This window comes from Doryrhamphus excisus, chromosome 8 (genome assembly GCF_030265055.1).
Source record: "Doryrhamphus excisus isolate RoL2022-K1 chromosome 8, RoL_Dexc_1.0, whole genome shotgun sequence".
In the NCBI taxonomy this organism is placed as follows: domain Eukaryota; kingdom Metazoa; phylum Chordata; class Actinopteri; order Syngnathiformes; family Syngnathidae; genus Doryrhamphus; species Doryrhamphus excisus.
This window is the reverse complement of record NC_080473.1, coordinates 6,286,200-6,300,374: the sequence shown is the minus strand read 5'-3', so window position 1 is coordinate 6,300,374 and position 14,175 is coordinate 6,286,200. Positions and strand designations below refer to the sequence as shown.

Here is a 14,175-nt window from a genome sequence, read left to right as displayed (position 1 = left end):
GATTGCCTTGTCTGTGGGCTTCTCAGTGCCCATACATCGCCTTCCTCCTTGTCCCTATATCCCCTCGATTGGTTTTCCATCCTTGCCCATCATTGTGTAATGGAGTCCCTGCGTGTCTGGATGGATGGAGGTGCAGCCGGTACTGACAGTTTTCCCGGTGGAACGCTCAAACCTGGGTAATAAGAAGCCCGAAACCTGGGTAATAGTTGTATGGCACACTGGGGAAATGAGCACCGCTTTGTGTGTATCTTTCATTGTTGCAGTCGAATTTGGAATATTTCTCACTCTCCTTTTTTAATTTCTGTTCTGCTGTCTTGTTTCTCGATTTTGTATTTCATGGCTCTCCCAAAATTGTGACCTGGTGTTACCTTCCATCCATCCATTTTCCTGCCGCTTGTCCTCACTTAGCATTGCAGGGGTATATTGAAGCCCAGCCCCGCTGCCTTTGGTCGAGGGGCGGGGTTCAACCTGGTACAGCATTTATATACAACAACCATTCAAACTCACATTCATACCTATCGTCAATTTAGAGTCTCCGATTAACCTAACAAGCATATTTTTGGAACGTGGGAGGAAACCAGAGGACCCGGAGAAAACCCACACATGCACGAGGAGAACATGGAACCTGGTTTGAACCTGGTCTTCCCTATGTCACTTTAACATAACAGCGACAGAACCAATGTTGTAATAGCGGTAAGTGAAAGTCCTCAACCAGCATTAATATCGCTGATGAGTTGATTGTAAACAACAGTATGGCAAGTGTAACATGCATGAGTTTCACAGTAAAGCTGATAAATCCTGACTACTCGTGACACTTCAAATGTAGCCGTAATGTGAATAAAAAACAGCAGGAGGTTGCCTACAGCCAAAGCCGTTGGTGCCAATGTTTACGGACACAGCACAAAATGAAATTGAACCATTGAGAAAACAGTCCACACAGAGTTCAGTCTCAAATTGCACTCAATGCTAAAATACCCAGGAAATAAACAAGGTAAACATTAAGGTACTAATAATTGGGTACAAAGGTGGCCCGTCTCCTCTGTGGCGGAATGATAGGAGTCAATCCAAATTTTGGAATAAGACAGTTGCAGTTTCTGTCCTCAGGCTAATTGAATGAAACCAGAAAGCGGCGATGCTTTCTATGAAGGCGTCTTAGACCGTACTAAAAATGTTTTGCTTTATTCTGAAGGAGCTGAGCTTTCTCAGGCGGTACTGTCTCTGCTGACTTGAACTCCTGTTGGAGGAGAATTTTAGGAATTGATATTCCTCAACATGCTCCTCTGGCTCTGACTGTGGATTGTGCTGGTGACTACTGCAGCACGCTTCGTCTGCTTGTTGGAAAAGGTCACCGCCATCTCTTTGGTTTTGCTGATGTTCAGCTCCAGACACGGGTTGTCACACCAGTCCACAAAGTCCTGGTGGGCTGGTTCATGGGGCTGTGACGAGTCTGACAACAGAGACAGGAGGACAGTGTCATCAGCATATTTCAGCTGATGTGGATGGAGCTGTGTGGATCTGCAGTCGTCAGTGGAAAGGATGAAGAGAGAAGAGAGCACAGCCCTGAGGAGAGCCAGTTGATTGTGTCGTATGTCGGAGAAGATGTTGATGTACACTCTTTGTGACCTGTGGGTGAGACAATCCAGGAGCCACAGGATAAACTGGTGGTCCGGGTGGAAAGAGGATTGGGAGAGATTGTTGGCTAGAATGTGAGGATGAAGTCTGCAGAAACAAGCAGGAATCCGGTTGAAATATGAGGGTTCTTCAAGTGTTTCTGGACAGCATCCAGGATGTATATTTTGGCATTCTCAACACCTCCACTTATGCGTAAATGATTTATTTACGAGTTGGTTGCACCCATGATAATGATAATACTCTCTAGTGACTTCATGGAGGAGGTGAGAGCCACAGGTCTGAGGTCTTGAAGATGACTGTGGAGTATATCCACAGCCGGGGGCTGTCCTAGTATCCTACTATCAAAGGACCTCCACAACAGGGTCTTAAAAACACCCCCAGTTACTCAGGACAGTACCTCAGACCACGACCACTGCTGTTGTCGAGGTCGGCAAAGCTAGTCTCTTGGTTCCCTTGAGGGCTCTCACTATATTCTCTGTGGTGAGGGCTAAGGCAGAGTCCATGGACTGGAGGCTAGGGCAGAGTCCATGGGCTGGATCCTAGGGCAGAATCCATGGACTGGAGGCTAGGGCAGAGTCCATGGGCTGGAGTCTAAGGCTGAATTCATGGACTAGAGGCTAAGGCAGAGTCCATGGGCTGGAGGCTAGGCCAGAGTCCATGGGCCGGAAGCTAGGCCAGAGTCCATGGGCTGGAGTATGTTCTTAACGGCCTCATTTTCTATGCATATGCATCGTGCAGAGAGCGTTAATTCTGTGGCTGCTACTGTATGTTGTTTTGGCAGGTGGCAGTGGTGTTAACAGCAGTCTCTTTGAAACCCTTGAGTAGGAAGTGGGTGTAGTTTTGCTGGAAATGGGCAGAGCTTAAAGCTGTACATTATTTTAAGTGTGAAATTGATTTGATTTTGCTAAATACTGGCGCTGCTAATGCTATTTACATCCATTCTGGTCTTCAGTCATGGTCACATTGACACAAGCCCCCAAATAGCTGTCCTCGCCTATGCCTGCCAGTAACTAGCAGCTCGTAACCCAAATTTTAGCTCTAGTTTAGTTCAAAGCAGAAAATCCACCGACAGATGGCTTGCATCAAAAAAACCCTTGGTTAGTTAAAGACACTCTTATGCCAATGTACCACAGTTTAAATAATATTTAAAAATACCGGCAGTGCTCAAGTACAGTCAACGTCGTCTGTGACAACTCAACTCGTGCGACACTGGATACAAAAACTTTGATCTTGTTGCGAGAGCCATATGCTAAACTTATGATTCTTATGATTTCTTTGCCCATTTCTTCTCAATATTTATTACCATTTGTGGCTCCACATCCACCGCTGCGTGTCCTCAAAGTACGGTATAATAGTGCCGTTAAAGGAAAGTAAACTTGACAGCTCTAATGAACACACATACAATCCCACTTCTGACACAAGTTACCATGGTAGGCTGAGGGGTAGTACTCTGCACTTGAATATTCACCTGGAGTCATGGGCTACCCTCCAACTTCCGACACAATTTGTCATGGAAGTCTGAAGGGTGGTGCCCTAAACCTGAATTTGCACTTGGGTCAAATCAAGGTCAAACATTCTATCTTCTGACACCATTTGTCATGGAAGTCTGAAGGGTGGTGCCCTCATCCCTGATTTTCAGAATCAGAATCAGAATGCCCTTTATTGTTATTTTACATATAGTAGAATGAAATTGCAGCAGCTCCATTTTCAGTGCAAGACAGTATGACAGTACAAAATATAGAAATCAGAGAATAAATAGAAGAATTAGAAGAATACATCATAAATAACAAAGGGTCTACATTGTAGAGGACGATTGGTTGCCTTGATTACATTGTTGCATCTTGTTGAGGGAGATGATGGCTCAGGGAAAGAAACTGTTTTTTAGTCTGTTTGTCTGTGCCCTGATACATCTGTATCGCCTCCCAGAAGGTAGCTGAAACAATTGTGCGGCAGGGTGAGAGGAGTTCTGGATGATCCCGAGAGCTCTGATTTTGATGTCATGTTCAACGTTTCCCTGCTATGTTGTACTTTGTTGTTGTCCCTTTGTTATCCTCGCCTTTGTGCTATTATTATCATTTTTGAAGCTTGGGCTCTGGCTGGAGGTGGGACAACTGAGAGCACCAGCAGTTTGTTCTTCTCTTGCCTACAGCTCCACTTAGGGCTGACGGCATGCACTTAGAAGACTATGCTTCTCTCTTCTACAACTGCTTGTTATTCCTGTACGGTCCACTCCTCATGCTATGTGGATTACTTGTTGCTAGACAGTTGTTAGTGCTTTTGTAACACTGTTCTTTTCTTCCTTTGAACTGTTTATGGTGATGATCGCTGTTTGATCTCCTTGTTGTTCTCCTTGCTTTCTGCTTTGTGCTCTGCTTTAGTTTGTACTTTGTTCTATTGTGCCGTTTTCATTTGCAAAACACTTAAACTTAAGACTTAAAGCAACCTTCAACAGAAGGCTCAGCAGAACATGACACAAACCATCCCACTTCTGACACCGTTTGCCTTGGTTTGCCTTACTTGTAGTGTAGCACCACCAAACCTGATTTTAATTATCCAACTTCTGACATCATTTGTCATGGAAATCCATGGGGTATTATCCTCGTCAGTCTAACTATAACACTTCTGATTTGATCTCATACATTTAAACAAATCCCATACCAAATGTTTTTAATATGCCGATTAAAAAAAAACATATTTTCAGCGAGGCCCTAAACAAATATTCACAAGTAAACATTTGCTGAAATGTCTTATATTTTCATAGCAGACATCTGCTCAGTGTCATGGCAGCATTGCTATGGGAGTGGGACTAATTACATCAGAAAAATAAATGATCAACAAGGAGGCCCAAGGGTAGTACGTATTTTTCTGTCAGTCTTAACGAAACGCCACGCCGACGGCCGCTGACAGAGACGGATGTTTGTCAAGCGACTGTGGGGAGGATGAGGAGAAGATAGAGTGCAAGTCAAAGAGGAGAGGAAACTGGCAGCTGGATTGTCAGATGTGGAGAGAGGCTGGGGGGGGGGGGGTTGTCAAAAGGAAAATATACAGTTAGCATACAGTACAATGACAATAAAAATGAAATCAGAAAAATAAAACCAGACATATGCCAAGTCAATTTGTGAAGTAACTTCATTCCACGCAGACAGCCTGTCTAAACGTCAAGGATGGGATGTACTTTGGCAAATGCTGAGCTGTCATTGAAATGGACGAGACATTTACATCACAAGGTCCAAGTGCAGCAATTCCAATTTGTTGGACAGTTCAAATATGGCTCATGATGAAGGGAACAATAAATGTATGGGATAAGAATGTAATCCGGCAGATTACACACACACACACATCACATGCCAATGCAATTCTTTTATTTCTCCAGTCTTACAACTTTATTCTTGTGAAAAAAAAATATAGGACAAATACAAGGACTAAATACTTCCATGCCTATACTATCCACTCTCCATACTCAATCCATCAGACAGTATGCAAAGCATCTACAGCGTACTACATGATGACCCACAATGCATTGCCCTCCTTCCCGAGCCGAAATCAACAGGCTGAAGCTGATTTCCCTTTAAATACATCACTTTATTGAGATTTTTAAAAATCCGGCGAGAAAGTGGTCATTTAGATCCTGAGTGTGCTATTTATTTGTGCAAATACCAACCGTTTACAAATTCGGCAAAATTCAAGCTAGCCAAAGTGAGCAATGTCAGGTTATTTTCACAAAATAAAACACCCCCTTACTTTTCTCATACAAAAAAAACATAGTGATAAATTACTGCTTTTACTTTGAAAACAAGAAGCGAATCAACTCGCAAAATATCCTACTTGACACCGCCATCAGCCAACGTTTTTGTTTTGTCACAGTGACGTCATGTCGTGTTGCATCCTGGGTAATTTGAGTGAGTCGTAAGCTGATGATACTGAACATTTCTGGCGAATGCAGTATGCATCCGGGAACTTCTCGCATACTAAAAAAACGCATACTACCAGTGTACACACACTACATACTCAAAGAGTTAGTATGAGTAGTAGGTAAGTATGTGGTTTCGAACACATTTCGAACAGTTTGCATGTTCTCCCTGTGCTTGTGTGGGTTTTCTTTGGGTAAATTCCAAAAACATGCTAGGTTAATTGCTGACTCCAAATTGTCCATAGGTATGAATGTGGGTGTGAATGGTTGTTTGTCTATATGTGCCCTGTGATTGGCTGGCCACCAGTCCAATGCGTACCCCGCCTCTCGCCTAAAGACAGCTGGGATAGGCCCCAGCCTATCCCCGCGATCCTCATGAGGATAAGCACCATAGAAAATCAATGAATGGATGGAGTTGAATGTATTCAGCATTCCAGTGCTGCCTTCAGATGGTCGCATGTATGTGTGGCGTGATACACATATGTGCTCTTGCACACATGGCTACATATGTGTTGTGTGTGTTCCCTGCCCCGTGACAGAATAGATGGCAGGTCTGCAGACAGCGGCTTGACAGGCGTTTAATGAGGAAGCTCTCACAGGAACACGCGGTCTTTGCACAAAGAACACTCGTGCACCAGCTTGAACACACATTGAGCAGACGGAGTGAGGAGGAAAACATATGTTGAAACAATTAAGATGCGCTTGCAGTGTGTTTGCCATCATTATTAACACTGGACTATGATATGCTATATTTGGCCTTCGGACACATCATCTGGGTGCCTTGAAAAAGAAATCAAAATCATCCAAAATGGCCGGTACCAAGAGGATCTCTAATGTTACCTCCAGAGATCGTTCAGGTATGCTAGTGTTGCAAAAGTATTTCCTTCTGTTTTCACTGGCCTTCATTTTTTCATGTGGCTGTAAAGGATGTTGTTGCCGCCCTCTATGGTTTGTGTTAAAAATATTTTAATAAAAATATAAGATAAGAAATAAAAAGTAAGACATAAACTTACTACATCCTTACATGTTTACAATTATGAGACAAATGGTCACTTACTTCTGACATTTTGCTTGATGGTGGCCATGTTTTTCAACCTATCTTGCTGAAATTGGACACATATGTGCATGCCAGTCCCCTAAAGGTCGGGTGTTTTGTAGAGTGGATTGGGATGTTTGAGACATATCTATCAGTCTGACTTATGGGGTTCAAACATCATAGTTTCATAACAGTGCCACTATGTGGTGCGTTTGTGTGCAGTGGTTCAGGAGTAGAAAGGTTAGATTACACAAACAAATATGTACGCATACTGCGGGTATTTGACATTTTGAGGGTTATGCAAAAAAAGGACAATTCCAGTAGTAACCTCTTTCATGCTGCTTACAAAAGCAAGGAATTATTAGAGGTGGTGTCATAGGTGTAATAGAGGTGGGACAACATCTTTGTGAAAGGACATCATGCCCCCCTGGGACCAGAGTGTCAAGTGTAATAGCTTTAACAGCTTACTTTGAAAGTAATTGACACATGTACTAGTAATTATCTCGTCCAAAGCCAAGTATTCATGTGAAAGAGCTATTCAATTTTGGTGAGGGTGCCAATGTTACATAATATTATGTTACAATCCGCTGCATCGGGGCCATGTGGTGCAGTGACACAGCAGATGGAGGGGCCACCTACAGGGCAAGAGGGAAGTAATGTGGCATGTTTAGGATTCTTCTGCCTTGTTAAAAAACAATAGTTTCAAATTTAGGTGGAAGTAATTTCAATCCGGTGCAGTCAAGTGTGCAAGTCATGGCGCTACCTGTCTGCTGTGAAGCCAAGCAGAGCCTGCTGGGAAGGCAGCGTGACTAGACGGGCGCGCCATATGGAGAGCAGAGAGGTAACGTGCGACTACATCTGTTGGCTTCCACTCACGGCGGCAACACAGCTAAACCTCTTGATCACAACACTTTTTATGGGTCATCAAACATGTCGGGGAACGGAGGGTCCGGGGCACAGCGAACGTTCACACAGTTTGGCGGAGCGGTGTTGGAGGAGTGTTGTTTACCTTGCACATATCAGCCAAACTCCTGGCTGCCAATTAGCACGTGATGCAGCCTGGGATAATAGACCGATCTGTCCTTAAATCAACTTGTCAGCAAATGGTCGGCAGCCTTTTAGCCTCATAGTACAATATATATTTCAGAATGTTAGGACTATGTTAAAAGGCCATAGCATTTCAGTATGTGGAATCAAACTATGGAATGGATTGAGTAAGGACCTCAAACAATGCACGATGAGCGAATTCAAGAAACAATGCAAGCAGTTGATGTTTGCTAAATACAAGGATGAAGAGTCTTGAACCAGTCATAATGTGCTATATATATCACTATATGGACAGTTACTATGGTACACATAATGTCATTGTATGGTCATATCACCTCGTACTTCGGTATGGGACAAAAAATTAAAAAATTAAGAAAAAAAAAATTAAACTGTATTATGGAAAGCATGAAGTGAACAAATGTAACAGTTACTAATTGTAAAAATACCAGATGGAGGGGTAGAATTTAATAAGCTTTGCTTCTTCCTACTCCTTTTGGACATGTGGAAATGGGAACTGATTATGTGATGCATTCAATTGTAATCTGATGCATGTTCAATGAAATAAAACCATTATCATTACCATTACCATTACCAGAATATATATGTATATATATATATATGGGAATTTGCAGTTGAGTTAGAATGCATACAAATAAATAAAAACCTTTTAGCAAATACCACAGAGTATTTCCTGCAACAATCCAGTAGCATGGCGTATCCATCAGATAACATCGTCTCCACAAGCCACTGCTTGCCTGCACACAGTGAAAGTTCCTTCTTCTCTAAAAGTGCAAGGTCATGTCTGCGTGCTGCCAAGTCCGCACTGAGGCTGTACCCACCACGCACGGATCCCCACACGTTTTTGCAAGTCGACAGCATGCACTTGGAAGTACCGCAGCTTGGGACCGCCACAACAAACAAAGTACGAACAGACGAGCTAGCTGCAGGGGCGGTCGCTGTGTGTCACCGACCAATCACAGAACGTGAAGAGTGAAATAAACTTTATTCCTAACACCTACAGGACCGTATACAAACACAATGAGGATTTTCAGTTACAGATATGGATACTTGACAGCTGTACTCGTTCCATACTCGTAATCTGCAAAAATGCATTATCTGGCTCATCCACAGTAAATAATGCCATAAACATGTGGTCATGTGTTATCAAGTGATTGACAAGTAAACATGCTGCTCTTCTGAAGCAGTGTATGTTCCACATTCAGAAAAAAAAGCAATTTTTGGCAGTGTCATGCATTGTAAATGGATAAAGTGCTTGGCTATTCGGTCGGCTTGTTAAATTAACAGCGAGGCAGCAGGGGATGGAGGTTTGCACGTGGTAGTTAATTATACGTATCTCCCTGGTCCCTGTTCACATCAAATGCTTTATGTCAGCTTTATGAGATCAGTTGTCGGCTTGAAAAAAAATGGCTAAGTAAAAAAAAAAAATCAAATGGAAAACAAAGGAAGGGTGGTCAGGAAGCTACAAGTCCGCTCTCCCTCCTAACCAGCTCATCTTGGTGTCAGTCCCTGCAGCAAGATCTCAATTTGTGCTAGTAATGAGCCCGCTTCGGGGTCCCAGTGGCCAGAGTGGAAGCGGACCAGTGATAAAGATGAAGTGTGCTGCTGCTCCCATGGTGCCTTTTAGGGAAGTGGAACATTGAGCACAAGATCTCTCTCTCATCGATCAGCTGGTTTCAGAGAGGTGGGGAAAAAGTTGATTTCATCCATGGGTTTCTTCCTCCATCTAATTCCTTTTTAGCAGAGGCAGCTTCTTTGGACAAAATGCTCTTCTGCTGGGCTACAGTGTGTTTTGGCGCACATCCCAAGTACTCGCAACAATCTGCATCATCAAGCCGATGTGATGGGGCAATGAATACAAAAAAAATCAGATGCTGGTTCAGACGCTTACATTAAATAGTGTTTTTTTTTTCCACTGAAATATTCATGGCACTGAAATGTGCCATTATGCAGGCTGCGCTTTGCCTGCGCCCCGAATAGACCAGGTTGGAGCCGGCGACCTTTCTCTACACCTTTGACAGGTTGTTTTGTCACAAAATTGTCACTGTGCCAAGCTGAAAATGTGGACTCGTCCTCGGGTGCGCCGCCACGCCCATTTGGGTGCAGTCCAATCTACCAAATTACCAAATTGGCTGTGCCCAGTGGTGCTTTGGACCAAATCCCCATTGGGTGGGCTGCTCCACGCTCTGCCACCCTGCGCCACCTTACGCTGTGCCACCAAATTAGTCCCTAGACCGGCCTGGGAATGCCTTGGGGAGGAAAGTCTGGGGGCGCTACCCCCATGACCCGACCTATTAGCAGAAAAAAATGGATGGATGGTTTTAAGAATGTTTGTAATTCTTCTTTCTGCAGGAATATACACGTGTTGTAAAGTTCAGAATAAATCAATAAGAAAAGATGGAACTGACAAGGCATCGTGTCCACTTCCAGTTTGACATCCCGATATGATTCAATTATGCACAATTGGTTGCATTTTTACATGATTACATTGATGACATCGATTGCATTTTACTATGAGGAGATTGATATGCTGATTTTGATCTAAGCATGCTCTCAATCCACTTCTGGGAATCTAGCCAACTATTTGACTTACACAACCCCCACTTAGCCAACTTTATACACTACTGACAAAAACAATGGCCGACAAATCTTGGAGAACCTTCGAGTGGACATTATTAGAAAGACAGAAGAGTTTTGATGAGGCAGCCCTTAATGGCAGCGGAATCATTCAGTGAGTGTTGCTGTCATTATGACAGCATTGCAATTCACACTTTAGCAGAGGCGCTTCTAACCCCCCCCGTCATACAATCAGAAAATTTGAAAACCAATTTGTCGTCCACTACACTAACCTGAGAGTCTCTCGCTGTTTTGGGCTTGCTTTCATCTCAGAGACCGTATCCTAATGACAAGATAATGGATTTGGATGCGCTCATGATGGTCGGGCTGCTTGCCTTGACAAGACACATCAATAGCACGCTGAGAAAAGGGCCAGCCGAGGTGCAACCAATAATTATGATCAGGGAGAAAAAACAGAAGGACACATACTTTTGCAACACCTGAATGAGCTACGGTGGTAGCGGCCATTTTGGATGATTTTGGCAGATTTTTCAAGGCACACAGATGTTGTGTCCTGGGCTTTATAAACATGGTGAAGACCAAAAGAAGATCAGACTCTCATCTTTCATCAGAAAAAAAAGCTTTGTTTCTCCTTTTTTCCCGTTCTTTAGTATTCCTTTCAAATTAATATCAGTTCCCAACACAAACAGTGAGAAATTATGTGAAGATACATTTCAAGCATAACAACATTAGTAGCAAGCGGATGACTTAACAGCAATATTGCACTAGGTTCTCCTCAGAAAAATCAAATGATCACGTAAGGTACATAAAAGATAAGATAAGGTTTAAAAAAAAAGTTTAAAATGCATAAATATGTCTAGAGCATTTAAGAGTAGTAATAGTTCATGTCTTGCATATAAAATTCAGTTGTAAAAGAAAAAAAGACATATGTTTGTTTCTAAAATAACCAAACCTCCATTGTTGGCGTTTGGGTGTAATACCGCAGGATCCACTAGGGGGTGCTAGCAGCGATGGTGGTATAGAGTAGGTGACAAAACGTCACAGGAAGAATAAATCGTGAATAAACAGGTGAATATACGTCAAGTCATCTTGGATTGTCTTCCTTATTCTGTTACAGGTTAGTACAAAGTAGAGATAATTTGTACTAAAAAGAGTTTAGAAAGTTGCTAGAGTAAACAACTGACTGCAAAATGTTTGTTACACAATGTGTTGTAGAGCATTTGAACATGAGCGAAATGGCTAATGCTAGCAAGCCTTAATGTACAGTTGATAGCATGAAGCAGGCTAATTGAAATATGTAAAATGTGTCTGGAAACAAATTGGTAATTGTTGATGTAATCATCTTATGATATCTGAAGTGTTGATATTTTTGAGAGAAGAATAAATCCTGAAGGTGAATATACGTCAAGAAAATATCTGTATGCCTTACTAACATTTTCTCAAATAATTTTTAAGCAAAAGAAATAATTAAATTTAGTAAATGTTACAGAAGATGAACACACTGGCTGAGCACAAAACGGAAACATATCTTTTTAATAAAAATCATGCATTTTGGACTTTGATTTTAGTTACTGAATCTTCCTTAGTGAAATTAGTGATATTTTGTCCCCACGTCAATGATCACCAATCCAAGGTGTGATTTTTGTGTCATGATGTACATACAAGATATCACTACATTTTATATCCATATGACCTCAAGGCCAGTAAAAAAAACAACCTAAACCTTAAAAGATGCATTTGCAGCTTTACACTTGAGACCTTTTTAAAAGGGCAGCACCTTCAGTGGGAGGTGAAGTACTTTCTGCAAGACATCCCTAACCTCCGTCCCTGTTGGAGAGGAGTGAAAAAATGCAGAGAGCCGAGCAGGTGCATGGATGTCTTTCCCTGGTGCCTGAATAAAGATATCTGTGGCTGTGTTCACACTGCAGGTCAATTCCGATTTCTTGGCTGAGATGTGACCTGTATCTCGTTTTTTCACGTCATTGTGAACAGCACAATGGCCTCATTCATATGTGGTTATAAATCCGATCTGTATGCAATGCGACTGCAGTATGAACGGTCAGTTTGCGTATATCCGACCTCTACGTCACCGAGAGGCGTGTGTTGCCGTGCTTAAGATTTTTTTCATACATCATTCTTTCAATTTCTACCGCTTAGGGTCGCGCGGGGGGTGCTGGAGCCTATCCCAGCTGTCTTCAGGTGAGAGGCAGGGTACACCCTGGACTGGTCGCCAGCCAATCACAGGGCACATATAGACAAACAACCATTCACACTCACATTCATACCTATGGACAATTTGGAGTCGCCAATTAACCTAGCATGTTTTTGGAATGTGGGAGGAAACCGGAGTACCCGGAGAAAACCCACCCATGCACGGGGAGAACATGCAAACTCCACACAGAGATGGCCGAGGGTGGAATTGAACCCCAGTCTCCTAGCTGTGAAGTCTGCACGCTAACCACTCGGCCGCCGTGCATTTTTATACATCATTTATATGCAATTTGTTTCTACATGTCAAACTATTTTTTACATTCTGTAACAGATTAATTGGATTTACATTATTATGGGAGAAATCGATTGGGTTAGAATAAGTTTTGGTTAGAGTCGTACCGTCTGGAACCTAGTCGTGACGTTAACCGAGGTTCAACTGTGTCTCCACTGTCCTACTTAAAGCACATACGCTTCAGCGTCTGCAAAATGAATAACCGCCAGTTCAAAACGCATTTGCAAATTGAAATCACATTTGAAATATGGGAAGTGATCAGGATTCAGCATCATGAAAACGTTGGTCGTGCTACTCAGATGTTTCTGCAAAATATATGCTCTGTTGCCGTATTGTTGTTTACTGTGAACTCATCAGCGGCTCACCAATTTGATGTTTAGAGCTGATTTTGAAGTTGTTCTCCAAGTGCTTGAACCCCCCATTGTTTCCTCAAGTTGAATGCTTTCTGTCAGTGTTGTGTCAGAAGTTCCTTTCAGCTTGCGTCTCTGCCTCAGCAATGTCACCTTGTTGTTTGTTGGTGAACTTTATAATGTTAAGTGTTGCAAGGAATGGAATATTTCCCACTGTGTTTTGAAATAAGTATGGCGACATGTTTGTGCTTATCTAACACAGAGACATAACACATTCACACAAACTTTCATTTAGAGTAAGTGGCACCTTGTTTTCATCTGTGCACACACAGCGTCTAGCGTCTTGTCTGACGAGCGTTTCCAATAATAAAGGAAGGGAAGTTTACCCATTGCTACGACAGAATTCATAAAGGAAGGAGGACCAGGACTTTGGCATTACAAATTATTTGTATCAACTCCTATTTGTAAACTGTCCATGAGACTCCTAGACTCATATCACAGCTATTAGAATAAAAAATAAAATGGGTGGACTTTTGCTTTGTAAAATGGCCGGTCCAAACAGTTACGTGTTGCTGTGTGTAATGTGGAGCCCATTGACAATTACATTGTCTCTCCATGTGGACTGGTACAGATCATTGATTCTGTACATCAAATGTGATGCAATTCTTTTCATCATTTGACTTCTTTAAGGAATCCATTTTCTTTTGGACCAACCACTTTTCCTTCCAGCTCATTATTTAAAAAAAATAGATAATGTTGTCTTAGTTCATTCAACCTCCCTTCTATGTTGTTCAACTTATTATTATTAAGTTATTATTTTTACTGCAGAAGAAGCCTTTTTTTGCTTGTTCTGTTGGAGGTCAATAACCTGAAAGTTGGGACGTTAGCAATGGTTAGTTTGCCCTGCTAACAAACGTCGAGTTGATTCCGCCAGAAGGTAATCACAGATCTGTAATTATGGTTGAGATCTGTTGTTGACAAAAGTGCCCAATCTTCAGAATCAGTGGGGAGTGCTTTTCAGTCAATTGTCTGCAAAAAGTGTGCAAACATCTTTTTAAACAAATCCACATAGGAAGCCGTTATGATGTAGCGTGTCCTACAA

General features: G+C 42.3%; 1 protein-coding gene and 1 long non-coding RNA gene across 4 annotated transcripts in view; one reads left to right on the top strand and one right to left on the bottom strand.

Annotated features, from left to right (window-relative positions):
* grik4 (glutamate receptor, ionotropic, kainate 4) overlaps positions 1-14,175 on the bottom strand; it is a 272,858-nt gene that overhangs the window by 95,811 nt on the left and 162,872 nt on the right. The gene's annotated exons all lie outside the window — the stretch shown is intronic.
* The window catches only part of LOC131134288 (uncharacterized), a 45,849-nt gene that overhangs the window by 17,853 nt on the left and 13,821 nt on the right, over positions 1-14,175 (top strand). The gene's annotated exons all lie outside the window — the stretch shown is intronic.